The sequence below is a fragment of the Scylla paramamosain genome, chromosome 16 (assembly GCF_035594125.1).
Source record: "Scylla paramamosain isolate STU-SP2022 chromosome 16, ASM3559412v1, whole genome shotgun sequence".
NCBI classification, from domain to species: Eukaryota; Metazoa; Arthropoda; class Malacostraca; order Decapoda; family Portunidae; genus Scylla; species Scylla paramamosain.
Genome location: NC_087166.1, coordinates 5995001 through 6009156, shown reverse-complemented (window position 1 = coordinate 6009156; position 14156 = coordinate 5995001).

Below are 14156 nucleotides of genomic sequence, written 5' to 3'. Positions count from 1 at the left end.
TTGCTGGCCAGCTCATCACATTGACCACTAATCACATTTGCCTCCCACAATACCAGCCAGGCATGATATTCACATTTTTATTAATAACTCAATTTTCCGTCAGCAGTCTACACAGGTGAAGTGTGTGTGTGTGTGTGTGCGTGTGTGTGTGTGTGTGTGTGTGTGTGTGTGTGTGTGTGTGTGTGTGTGTGTGTGTGCGCCTCTCAATTTAGTCTGACATTTACGTTGTCCAGAAATTACCAAGGTTAAAGATAAATTCATGTAGAATGCAATGAAAATAATGCATATGAAAATATTGAATAATTAGAATACGTAAAAATGATACATGACGTTGTGTAAAAGTAGCACTATGATGAATGCGTGTTTATTTATCTTTTCTTTACCTTCGTGTTGATGTGTCTCTTATTAGTGCAAGTCTGAATTATGAAGAAAGCAGTTTCAGTCACGTTCACGAAATGCATCTTCTTCCGAGACCGTAACGTTATATTAGGCACGTGTGAATAAAGCCTCATTTCCATATTTGCCCGGGCGAGGAGGGGCGGAAGGTATTTCCTCGAGGTATTGGTTTGTCATGTCCATTTCTCATTCCCCTTTCCGATTATATATGTTTTTGGTCTCGCCTTGAAAATGGCCGGCCCTCCTCGACACAGGAATACCTCAGAATAATGCTAAATGATGCGGAATTTATAGCGTATTTACCGACGCTGCGCTTTGTGGCGAATTCCCTTAAATTCAACGGAAGGTGTTGCAAACTTTAATTAAATCCATTTACCACCTAAGTAACGCAATATAATTTTGACGCGTCCAGCGGGGCGAGCATCACCCGGCAAATTTTGGAGTTTTAGTTCCTCGAAGGGGTTTCAGGTGTGGAATATTCGGAGTCTGATCCCTGGCCTCGTCCTGCCCGAAGATGTTCAAACTTTCCTGTTTTTATCTGGTCTCTAAGTGCAATAGGCGTATGAGACGTCGCTGTTGTGGCAATTTATGGCTGGCCTGAAATAGTCTGGCGCTCCCCGGCTCCCGGAGACACTTCAAGGCCCGTTGAGCAAGGAAAATGTGGCTATTCCTTTGATTTCCCGCTATAGGAAGTGTCGGCCTTTAAGCCTACGCCATGATGGACTTCAGGGTCGCGGTCATCAGCGGCAGGAAGAAAAGGGAAAGGACACTGCGCCCTCCATCCTTCCCTCCCGCTGCTCATCACTCCCTCCTTCCCTTTCCCTCCCCTTCATTCCTTCTCATATCAATCTCTATACTACTGTCTTTCCCTCTGCTCCTTTTCATCCTCCTTTTTTTCTCTCTCTCTCTCTTTCCAGAACCTTCTTTTTTTTATTTTCCATCTTAGTGTCATTCGCTTTGTTCCTTTTCATCCTCTTTTCTCCTTTACGTTATCTTTGCTACTGTCTCTCTCTGTTCTTTCGTGTTATATTTCTTACTCTCTTTAGTTCTTTGCAATCACCATTACTTTTCTTGTTGTTAAAGGACCTTCTTTATTGTCTCACTCTCCTACTCGCTCACATTCACTCCCTCAATTAGCCAGTCACTCAATCAGTTGCTCAATCAATCAGTCACTCGCTCTCTCTCTCTCTCTCTCTCTCTCTCTCTCTCTCTCTCTCTCTCTCTCTCTCTCTCTCTCTCTCTCTCTCTCTCTCTCTCTCTCTCTCTCTCTCTCTCTCTCCCTCCCTCTCCCTCCCTCCCTCCCTCCCTCCCTCCACACGCCATCCTGCCATCACTTTATTTAACGACTTGCTTTTCACTTTCCTCAACTCCTGACAACCTACTGAAGAGGAACATCGAGTGACCGGAGGGAGTGGAGTTGGACAAGAAGGTGGACAGGTAAAGCAAGCAAAGAAAGCAAGGTTCGCGTACCTGTGGGCAGCGACAAACGGCAGGGGACTCATAAAGCTTGGGTGTAAAGTTTCTCTTTTTTATTTTTTTCTTAAGTCTTGGTTTTTGCACGGAATGTTGCAGTCCAAAGTTCCAACTCGAAAGGTGTGGCAGTACTGTGCGATGTTAAAAAATGGAAAGGGTACGATTTTGCCGTGATGGATGGCTGGAAGGAGGCTCAGAAACTGGAAGGTAAGGGATATATGAAAAGGGAAAAAGAGCAAGAGAATGAGGACGGGGAAGGAGTGTTTGGGGAAATAGTAAAATGAAAAAAAAAGGTGAAGAATAAAGTAAAGAGGAAAAGAAAGACGAATGTATGAAAGCAAAAAGATTAAATGGGAGAATATAGAGAAAATGAAGAATTGATAACCCCAGAACGAGAAAGATTAAAAACAAGAACTAGAGGTTAAAGAAAGAAATGAAAGAGGAAAGAATTACTAGAGAACAAGAACATGAAAGAAAAAAAATGTATAGATGACTGAACAGGTGAAAAAAAATTAGAAAAGTTACGAGGAACAACATAAAATAAATGAAAGAAAGAAAGTTGAATAAATGAGATGAAATAAGAGAAAACTAGTAGGAAACAAGAATATGAGGAGAAAAAATGTAGAAATGAAGAAAGACGAGAAAAGTTAGAAAAGTTACGAGGAACAAGAAATAAAGGAAAAGGGAAAACAGAATAAATGAGATAATCACACACACTTTGCAGCTCCTCTCTGTAACTCCTCTCCTCACTCCTCACTAAGTTCCCCCATTACCACCTTACAGCCTTGGGAATAAAGAAAGGGGGATTCGTACAAGTGTGAGTGGTGTAGGCAAGTGTAGGCCGCCTTGTAATGTATGGTAATGCTGAGAATTCCTCTTCCCTTGTGGCCCATAATCCGTAATGAAGGCGTACACTTGTCTCGCACCTGTGTACCTGTGTTCTAGACAGGTAAACGTATAGTAGAATAATTCATTATCATTGTCATCATCATTATTTTGTATTATTCCACTGCATGACTGTAGTTAAAGAGGTTGGGCACAGGTAAGCTTCTTTATTAATGAAGAATGTGGAAGCTTAGGCCAGACTCACCTTGTTATACAGAATGGCAGTTGAGCAAATGTATCTCAGCTAGGAAATCCATGAAACCTTGACTGAAACCTCAAAATAGATCGGAATTTCATCCACTCATCACACTTATCACGCTGACAACCTTCGTTCATATCTTTCGGCTGCCCTCCTATTCCAAGCCACTTCTTGCAAACTTTCAAATCACCCCTTTGTTTCCCTCCTCTTCTTTTTCTCTTTCTCTCCACTTTTACCATTCTTTCCCCTTAATTTCCTCTCACGTCTCAAAAAAGGTACGCACATTGCTTCCCGTCTATTCCATGCCACTTCTTGTAAACATTGAAATCCCTATATTTTGTTTTCCCTTCCGTCTTTCTTTCTCGCCTTTCTTTCCTTTCTTTCCCTTAACTTTCCCTGCGTGTCCCGAGGAAGGTACGCGCATTGGCTCCACAGTTTTCCTTTATGCCTCACTTTTGTTTATTCCTTAGTATACAGCGCCTGAGTTTTCCGTGCCAAAGGAGCATGACGCGACGCCTGGTAATGACGGGGCGCACTGCATGTTGCCTCGGGGGTTGGTGATAATGGCCCTCTGGCGGGAGAAAATGTGCCAGAATTCCCCTGATAAAAATGATTGTTGATGTGGGAGGAGGACTGTAATGGGGCGGGTATTTGCATTCCTCTTCGCGTGTGTGTGAGTGTGCAGTTTTAGCCTCCAGGTGATGGCTTCTGGGGCAGGTGTGTCCGTCATCGAGGTATTACTTAGCTGAAGAAGTCGTTGTGGTGTTACGGAGGGACAGGACAAGGTGGGAATCTGAGAGGAAGCTTATGGTAGACTTCGGATACTGCTGCTGAGACTGTCACTGCTATTACTGCCGCCACTACGAGCCACAGTAACAATAATAATAACACTCCTCAAGGTCTTCGACACCTCATATCTAACCAGGAATAAAGGACGTAGAAGTCACTGTTACTGCCAACGCCACAGCTGTGAACACCACCACAAACACCCACAATAACAACAATAACAAGTTTTCAGGTCTTCAACACTGTTTTCTAACCGAAAGAAAGAATGGGGAGAAAGTCACTATTAATTTCAACACTGCCGCTGTGAACCACCACAAACACTCACAATAACAACAATAACATCATCCTTCAGGTCTTCAACGCCACGTTATCCAACCAAAACAAAGAGAGAAAAAAAAAGAGAAGAAAGAAGTCACTTAATTACCATTACTACTGCTACGGAAATCACAAATACTGCGATGCTGTAAATAATAACACCCTTATGATCATAAACAAAACTTATCAAACTAAAAAATAAAAAAAAGACGAGAACAAGGAAGTCAAAAACACTGCCGTCACCAGCACTACAATCCACCCTTACAATAAAAAACAATATGACCCTTATGACCCTCAACACCACGTAAAAACAACCAAAAGAAAACGGAGAACAGGAAAGAAGACGCGCAGGCTGCTCTTCTCTTCCTTCCCCAAGCTACCAGCAGCACCAGCAGCAGCCGCGCGGGTTGTAAAGGGAGTCGTCAACCTTGCAAACTTCAAAATTGAGAGGTAAAACCGCGCCCAAGTACCCCATGAAGGCACACTCAGTACTGGTACACAGCCGCGCCTCCCTGGCATACACTGCTCGGGGTGGACGTTTGGGAGATTAATAAACTTAATTCTTAGGAAATGGAAGAGTGATGGAGAGCGCGAGGAGGAATAGGAGCAGGGAATGGAGGTGAAAAGAAGAGAAGGAAGAGGAAGGGTTGGTGTGTAAGGTGAAGGAGGAAGAGGTGGAAGAGGAAGAGGAGTAGGTGGGAAATGAAGGAGTGATGGAAAGCGTGAGGAGGAAAAGGAGCAGGGAAGGAAGGTAAAAAGAAAAGGAGAAAGAGGAAGGGTAGGTGTATAAGGTGAAGGTGGAGAATGAGGAAAAGGAACAGGAGATGGAAGTGAGAAAAGAAGGAGGAGGATATTAGGTGTATGAAGCGAAGGAGGTGGAAAGAGCAGGAGGAGGATGGCAGTGTATGCTGTGACGAGAATAGAAATAGCAAAGCTGGTGAGGAAAAGAAGGAAAAGAGGAAAGAGGAGGAAGAAATGCTGGGGCTGAGAAAGAGGAGCTGGAGGAAGAGGATGAGAATTTGAAGGAAGAAAGGAAGAAAGTAAAAGAGAGGAGGAGAAAGATGTACAACAAAAAAAAAATAAATATATAAATAAAAGTAAAAAAAATTTAAAAAAAGGATGAAAGTTTATAACAGATGATAGGTTGTCGCTGAAACGCAATTAAATGATAAATTTTACTAATATAACTCAAATTTAGACTCGAAAAAAAGAGAACAATAATAATATGCGAGTTTTTACACACACACACACACACACACACGAGAGAGAGAGAGAGAGAGAGAGAGAGAGAGAGAGAGAGAGAGAGAGAGAGAGAGAGAGAGCGAGAGAGAGATGGTGATAAAGTTGCTTGGGTTGAGAGGTAATTTTAGGACCGAGTGCCTGGTTGGGACTGTTTCAGTAAGATATTGGGTATACGTATTGACGTGTGTGTGTGTGTGTGTGTGTGTGTGTGTGTGTGTGTGTGTGTGTAACTGTGTGTGTGTGTTTGTGGGGTGTCTGTCTGTTTGTGTGTGCTGTAATACAATAACGAAAGGGAAGCACCCACACGTAAACTTTTTTGAGCCCTGACCTACGCGGGTGCGGCCCAGTGCTTCACCTTTATGCAGTATTTAATAGGGGAACAGGTGAGCGGGTGAGCGGTGCAGTAACGTGGTTAGGTATCACTGCTCCGGGGCGAGGGGGAGTGGCGCCCCCAGTGCAGTGCCACCGGCGTAATTACATTAAATGAAGAGAGGAAGAAAAAAAAAAAACAGACCAGTTTGTTATTACCTGTAGTGCATGTACAGCTGTGTGTGTGTGTGTGTGTGTGTGTGTGTGTGTGTGTGTGTGTGTGTGTGTGTGTGTGTGTGTGTGTGTGTGTGTGTGTGTGTGTGTGTGTGTGTATACTCATGTGTGTTATTAGCTTATGCAAATTAGCTGCTTCTCTTCAGAAGTGCAGAGTGGCACGCTCCTGAGTTACAAGTCTCAGGTAACCTTTCCAAAATGTTGATATTCTCCCCGGCAAACACTGCGGTCCACGCGGATGTGTTGCGTCAATAGTTCAATCCACGAGTGCATAAATCTGGAGCAGCAAACGGATAGGAATGGATAGACGAAAGTTACATTCTCGACATGAAGGCCACACATGCCGTATTTTCGCCTCGTCACGTAAGATTGTAAGATTGCAGAGGCTCAGAATCCGTCACTCAGTTCAATGCCCGGCACGTGACCAGTGGCGACCATTTCCATGATGTGCGAGGCAGGCTTGACGCAATAACAAAACATGCTTGATATGCGGAGCGACTCGTGTGTTCAGGTGGCGCTCGTGGGGCAAGACGAGCCGCAGCTGCCCTTCCCTGGTGATGCTACAGCTTCATCACCCGCGGGGAAGGTAAGGCTGGGGGTGCTAGCGCCGCTGTAACCTAATTTATTTACACCATCACACCTTGTTATCTTCATCATGGACACCTGCCTTAGACTTCATCTTTAAATGAAAATTTACCTACATCAGTGGTGACCTAGAATGGATGTTTTAAAATTTTGTAAACAGTGTACCCAAGCATACGTGTTCGCCGGCCCAGCCCAGCGTGGGTTTCCTGCTAGCAGAAGGCAAGGTCGCTCCGGTCAGGTGTTGGAGAGAGTTTCGCAGGAGTGTCCTTGTTACTATTGCTGACCCAGCCTCCCCAGTGACACCAAACCAGGTTAGCCGGAAGGGAGAAGATGTGTGGGAGGACGGAGGAGAGGAGAGAAGAGAAGGCTGCAGGCTGGAGGGTGCAGTTTCTTTCCTCTTATCTTTCAGTGGAGTGGAGTGTTATCAGCATTCAAGTATCTTCCTCATAATTGGCTTATTTCCCAAACACTCCATATAATTAGTGTAACGTTTACTTCCTCTTTCCCCCGCTCTTCCTCCCTGCCTCCCTCCCCCCCAACCATGCCCCTTCTCTGCGATGCCACACAACACTCTTCTTATCGCCCCGTATCAGTGCCATTACGCCTCGCTCTTCCTCCTGAACTGGCCAGAGGGTGCCAACTGAGGTCATGGAGGAGGTGGCGTGTTCGTTTGTCTGCTGACCGTGGCGCGCCTCGGTCCTCCTCCAACCTCGAGTGGGCAGCCCAACTTTTTCGCTGACCGCACCCGCCTTTTATTGTCTCGAACTGGATATGTTTTGTGGGGTTTTCTCTCGGTCTGCGGAGGAGTTTGTTTATGTTCGGAGGAGCGTAAGGTTGCTGCTCCTCGCCACGGCAAACACTCGCCTCCTCCACGCCCAGCTTTGGATTCCCCGCGTGTGGATCTTTGTGGAGTTTCGCTTATGTTATTAGTGTTTTTTTATTTTTTTTATTTGCAAGAGTGTGTATGGATGATGGAGTGTATCGGTTCCGTTTTGCTTATAGCGTGTTGTTTATTGTTTCATTTCTGGTTATCTGAAGGGAGAATGTTTTATGGATGAAGAGAAATGGTGAAGTTAGTGAATGAAAGGAATTTATAGGCACAGCATCGGTCAGAAAGGAGAAAGTTTTCTTTTATACAGTAAGAAAATGATGGGATAGGTGATTGAAGGGAGTTAAAAAGTCACTACCTAAGCTTCTTAATGTGTTTTTTTACTCACTCACTCAATCACCGACTCACTCGCTCACCGACATACTCATTCACTCACTCATCCACCTACTGACTCACACACACATCATCTCAGTCACACTACTCACACGAACGCACACTCACCCACTCAATCACACACTCACTCCATCTTTGCTCACCACGACGTCGCACGCACAATAACAATAACAATAACCAATAATCAGTGAATGCACAAGTAAAGAAAAGACAAGAAGAAAGAAAGTGCCACGTCACCATTGGAAAGAAAAGAGGGAACTCCCGCCTCAGGAAATTACTTGGTGAAAACTTTACTTTTCCCTTTCAGTACGAGTCACACAAAATAGGACTTTCTTTTTACTTTCTTTACTTTGATCACAATTGTTACCTGGGAAAAGTAGTGGTGAGAGAGAGAGAGAGAGAGAGAGAGAGAGAGAGAGAGAGAGAGAGAGAGAGAGAGAGAGAGAGAGAGAGAGAGAAAACGAAATTATAACACCTTGACATTGCCACCTTTACTATGCCACTCATGAGAAAAGGTAACAACAAAACACACCTATTCATCATTTTTTTCCACCTTACGTATCACTTTCATGACAACTTGAGACGTATCATTCCAATTACAGGATGATTTAAAGCCCTGAGATAAGAGAGAGAGAGAGAGAGAGAGAGAGAGAGAGAGAGAGAGAGAGAGAGAGAGAGAGAGAGAGAGAGAAGGAGAGAGGAGAGAGAGAATGACCAATTAGAGAGATAAGGGAATGGAGGTGAGGTGGTGTTACGGTTCTAGTCTCTCATAACAGGTCTCCTCTAGCATCTCCCCCCCGTCTTCCTATATCACCCTCTTAGCCCTCTCTTTTCCTTCCTATGTCTCGGTTTTCATCCCTCCCTTCCTTCCCTTCTTTCTTCCTCCGTCCTGCCACTAGACCTAAACTTGTCTTCGCTAATTACCAGCATCACCTGATAAGAGTAATTCTCACCTCTTTCCTACCCCTCCACTGCCTCCTCACATTTTCCTCTCTCTTGATTCTCCTTTATAACCTTCACTGTTTCCTTCCCTTGCAATCTCCTCTTCCTCCACGTCTTTCCTTTACTACCAGTTATGTTTTTATTTATTATTTATTTTTTGTTATCTATTCTCTTCTTTTCCTTCTCTTGATTTTTGTCGGTGTTTCATGCGTTAATGTAATTTTTTCCCTTATGTATTGTTTTATCTTGTTTTTTTTTCTTCATTCCTCACCTGAATAGTAATTTTTTTCACCATTTATCGCTATTTATTAATTTCCGTTCTTCGTCATTTCGTATGTGAATATATTTTTCTCTTCCTTGTTCATCACTCCTTTTTTAACCTTCTTTGTCCCGAGCAATCTCTATTTTTCCCTTCATCCACTATTTATTGTTTTCTTAACCTTTACCATTACAGTCCTCTATTCCTACTACTCTTTTTTTTCCCCTCATTCACTATTTCCATCATCCGTTTTTTTTTCCCGCTTAACTTTCCGTATCCCACACAAATCTACCCTCTTTTTCCCCTCTTCAAACAATTTATCATTTTTTCCATCCTTTACCATTCCAAAACTCTTTTCCTACCCTCTTTTCCCCCTCATTCACAATACCCATCATACGTTTCTCCCCCTCTTTTTTTTCTTCTTCTTCTCTTGCCCTAAAACCAACCACTGCTATCCTCTCCCTTACTCCACCTCATCACCTCTCGTTCCTGCCATCCCAGCCCCCTCCCGTGACTCTGCTTGTGTCAACACTCGCCAGCGCCTGTGTTAGCTGACCTCTCCTCCCCCCCGTCTCCCCCTGAGTGCTCGGTAAGCCTCGGTTTTTACACAAGGATATCAGTGTCAGGTGAAGAGTTACAGAGCTAAAATTGTGATTCCAAACGGTCACATTCCACTGTCGACTGTTCGCAAGTGTCGGAGGTAAAAATGTGTGCGTGCGTGTGTGTGTGTGAGAGAGAAAGAGAGAGAGAAAGAAGGAGAGGGAGAGAGACAGATTATGTGTGTATGTCTGTGTGGTGATATAAATGCCAGAAAACAGTGAACAGAAAGGAAGAAAGAAGAATAAGGAAGAAAGAGAGTCTGCGAGGGTAAACCAATAAGAAGAAAGGGAATGTGAATGGAAGAAGAACGGGCAGAAAAAGAAAAAAAAAAGAGAAACAAGACAAAGAAAGAATAGAATAGGAGAAAGGAAACCAAGCAATACAAAGGCATGAAGAAGAACAACAAGAACAAGAAGAAAATAAGAACAAGGAAAACAACAAGAAAAGAAGAAGGAAAAAAAAACTGGAACAAGAAGAATATAGCATCATAATAGAAGACAAAACAAATTACATTAAAAACACACACAAAAAAAAAAAAACACCATGAAGAAAGAAAGGCATTTTATCAAAGAAGCGGAGAGAGAGAGAGAGAGAGAGAGAGAGAGAGAGAGAGAGAGAGAGAGAGAGAGAGAGAGAGAGAGAGAGAGAGAGAGAGAGAGAGCAATAATACACTGGAGAAAGACAACTACAAATGGCCACAAAAAAAAAAAAAACGAGGGTATGCTGTTAGTTAGGTTAGGTTAATTAGGTCAGGTTAGGTCAGGTCAGGTCAGGTCTGATGAACCAAATCTATAAATAAACATAAGGTAAGAATTACAGGGTGGTCATTAACAGGTGATGAATTGCAGGTCTTTTTTCTTCTTCTCGTCCTCCCTACGCCATCATCACTACCCTGTGTCTCTTCCTTTCTATCTCCGCTTCCTTCTTTGCTTCCCCTAACCCTTCATCGTCTCTCTCTCTCTCTCTCTCTCTCTCTCTCTCTCTCTCTCTCTCTCTCTTTTCCATTCCTGCTTCTTTCCTTCACTCCTTTACTTTCCTCCTCCTCCTCCTCCTCCTCCTTCTCCTCCTCCTCCTCCTTTTCGCCCCGGTAAAAGAATCAGTAAGGTCTCCATTATCAAGAGTTATTTTGTTTTCCTCTGTTTTCTTTCTGTTTTTCGTCTCTTTTCCTTTATTTTTCTTCTCCAAACATTATTTACGCTCCTCTGTTTGTCTTCGTTATTATTCCAATTTTTTTTTATATATGTTTTCGTATTCTTTTATTAAATGTATTCTTTTTTTTCTTTTTTCATTTCATTCGTTATTTTTATCCTTTGCTTTTTTTTTTGTTACCAGGTCACTGATCTATTTTTTTTTTTATATATATTTATTCTCCCATTTTGACCTTGAGATTGTACCCCTTTTCCTCTCTCTCTCCTCTCTCTCTCTCTCTCTCTCTCTCTCTCTCTCTCTCTCTCTCTCTCTCTCTCCCTCTCTCTCTCTCTCTCTCTCTCTCTCTCTCTCTCTCTCTCTCTCTCTCTCTCTCTCTCTCTCTCTCTCTCTCTTTCACGTTGGCTCCGACATGCCCTTCCTCGTAACTATTTTGTGTTACGATCCATTACATTTTATCGCGTCCCACATTTTATCGTTCCTATTGTGTGTTGATCCCGACGTGCTTGTTCCTCCTCCTCCTCCTCCTCCTCCTCCTCCTCCTCCTCCTCCTCCTCCTCCTCCTCCTCCCCCTCCTTTTCACTCCCTTTGGGTCTTGTATACTTCGTTCTGTTCATTACCGTTAGTTGTTCACTTTCTCTTGTCTTTGTGTCTTGTTTTCTCTCTCTCTCTCTCTCTCTCTCTCTCTCTCTCTCTCTCTCTCTCTCCTCTTCTCTCTCTCTCTCTCTCTCTCTCTCTCTCTCTCTCGAGCTACGTAACTGTACATAACATTGCAGAACAACCACTCATGACCTGAGGAAACCTTTAACACTTTACACACACACACACACACACACACACACGAGAGAGAGAGGAGAGAGAGAGAGAGAGAGAGAGAGAGAGAGAGAGAGAGAGAGAGAGGAGAGAGAGAGAGAGAGAGAGAGAGAGAGAGAGGAGGGGGGAGGGAAAAAATAATAAATTGCCAGCCCTCGAAGTATTGATGCTCCTAGTTGCCTGACTTTGAAGTATCGCGTCGGGGGTTCGGGAAGATGAATAACACACCCAACTGAAGGGAAAGGATGAGAAGACTTTGGCGAATATGCTGTAAGTGTTTGGCAGGGAGGCGTCGCGAGGAGGAAGGCAGGGAGGCTAGAGAGGGACAGAGCTATAGGTAGGAGGTTACAGCTGTTAGGAGCGAAGTTTGCTAGTTTTTTAAGAGGTTGTAATAGCGAAGATATAGGTTTCAAGAACGTTGGGACTGCAGGGAGTAAGGTTGCTAGGAGGCAGGGAATGCCAGGCTGGAGGAGGATAGAGTTCGAGACGCGAGAAGAGAGATTGATAAGAGGTTGTGCCTGGCAGTCCGAGGTTGCGTGGAGGTTCCTGCTGCGAGGAGGTTGTCACAGGTAAGAACTGGGAGAACTGAAATTGCTAAGAAACTGTAATTGCGAGGACTGAGGTTAGTAAGAGGTTGCAATTATTATGAAGTTAAGTTGCTAAGAGGTAGGAAGGGAGAGGACGGAGACTGTTTGGAGGTAGGGATTAAAAGTGCAGAGGTTGCTATGAGTGTCTGTGAGGTCGGAGGTTGCTAGGAGGTAAAAACTGCAAAGACTGAGGGTGGCAGAGGTTTTGGCTGCGAGAATTTCTTAAGACGTAGACTGAAAGAGACCTTGAAAACCGAGCTTGAGGTGCGGAGGAGCGTGGAGAAGAAAAGAGACATGAGGAGGAGGAGAGGAAGACCTTGTAATCGAATCAGGTCACGTGGATGATGGAGGAACACTAAACAGGACTCGGTGGAAGGCTTTGCTTGACAGAGGGTGCGGTGGAGGAGTGGAGAGGGAGACCGGCAGCATCGAGGAGACTCAGGCGAAGAAAATATGAGGCAGAAATGAGGTCGAGTGAGGGAGGTTGCAAAATAAGCTACGTTGATACTTAGGACGAGAGGGCCAAAGGGAGGAAGGGTGAGAGGGAAAGGGACGAGAATAAAGGAGGATGAAAGGAGTGGAAAGGATACAGGAGCTTAAAATGATAAGGAGAAACACATGAGAGAAAGAAATGGAAGGAAGTACTAGAGGAAGCAGGGATCTCTTATTTACTGAAATCTGTGACTCACTTTGGGGACTTATCCTTATGTGTGAGAGAGAGAGGGAGAGAGAGAGAGAGAGGAGAGAGAGAGAGAGAGAGAGAGAGAGAGAGAGAGAGAGAGAGAGCGAGAGAGAGAGAGAGAGAGAGAGAGAATGTGGTTTTAACTGAGATCATAGAACAACGATTTTTTTTTTTTTTTTTCGTTTTTAGATAAAGGTAATAAATTTCACACTTAATATGCTTTCTTAAACTTACGGCGACAACTTGGACTTATCAAGGCTGTTGGGGAAAGTGTATAGATTGCGAAGCCTTTAAATTACCCAGCTTATCTCCGAACACGTGTGCCTGTCTAGTGAATCAAAACTACACTTCAAAAAAGACAGGTATAAATGCGTACTCGTGTATAGATTGGATACTTAACAGGTAAAAAGCATAAAGAAACGTACTTGGTATTTTTTATTGTGTTATGATTTGGATTATCAATGGAAAAAAATAGTTAAGGTATTTGTTGGTATTAAAAGGCTAAAGAAAACGGAATAAGGAAATGAATGACATGAATTGATTGCACTGAAGTTAGCTTTAACTTCAGACCAAGCATTATTTTTTTGTGGATTTATAATTTAGTTCCCTAAAAAACATTAAAGTATATAAATATTTAGTCATATTGAGATTGGAGAAGAAGGACAATAAATTATACAACAATAGAAAAAAAATTGTAAAGTGAGCTAGCTGAGGGAATGCAAACTATATATTTTTTTTTTTCTTATTTAATCATAATGTTTCTTGAAAAAAAAAAAAAAAACATGTTGATAATGAGAAGGCGAATAATAATTTAAAAAAAATGTTGTGGTGAGTTAACCTAGGAAACTACGAAAATAAGTTTGCCTTTATTTAATTATGCTTTCATTTCTTGGAAAATTATATTACCTTGCATTTACGCACAGTCGTAGTAGGAAGCCACTCTGACTTCCACAGTCTTGTGTTGTCACTCACTCTTAAACTCTGTGAGATCCACGGAATCCATCAGTTGTCAGGTTTTGTACTCTTAAATTGTTTGATACCCATAAAATCTATCTAATTTGAGATTCTGCAAAGATATCGCCAGCAGTTGAAAGCCGTTAACACTGAGGAAAGACACCAGACAGTCAAAAATAGCCGGGCACCATAACAGCCTTTAGTCCTTTGCTGTACAGTGCCGTGTTAGTATTCAGAAAACTACACGAAATAGAACAAACCAAATCACCTGAAGTGGCTCCTCATTAGTTAATACCATCAGCTTCATCGCAAATGCCACACGCCTACACGCGCCCACGCAACGCCACGCCCGCCGCCTCGCTACACTTAAGATCCAGACTTACTTGATCGCCTATGACTTACGTGGCCATTTCCAAAATTATTCGAGTATTGCTTATTACAGAAACGAGGCCTCGAGATTAGTAGGGACTCCGTGATATACAAAGCAGGATTATGGGAGGTTATTCACGTCAGGCGAGAATCGAGGG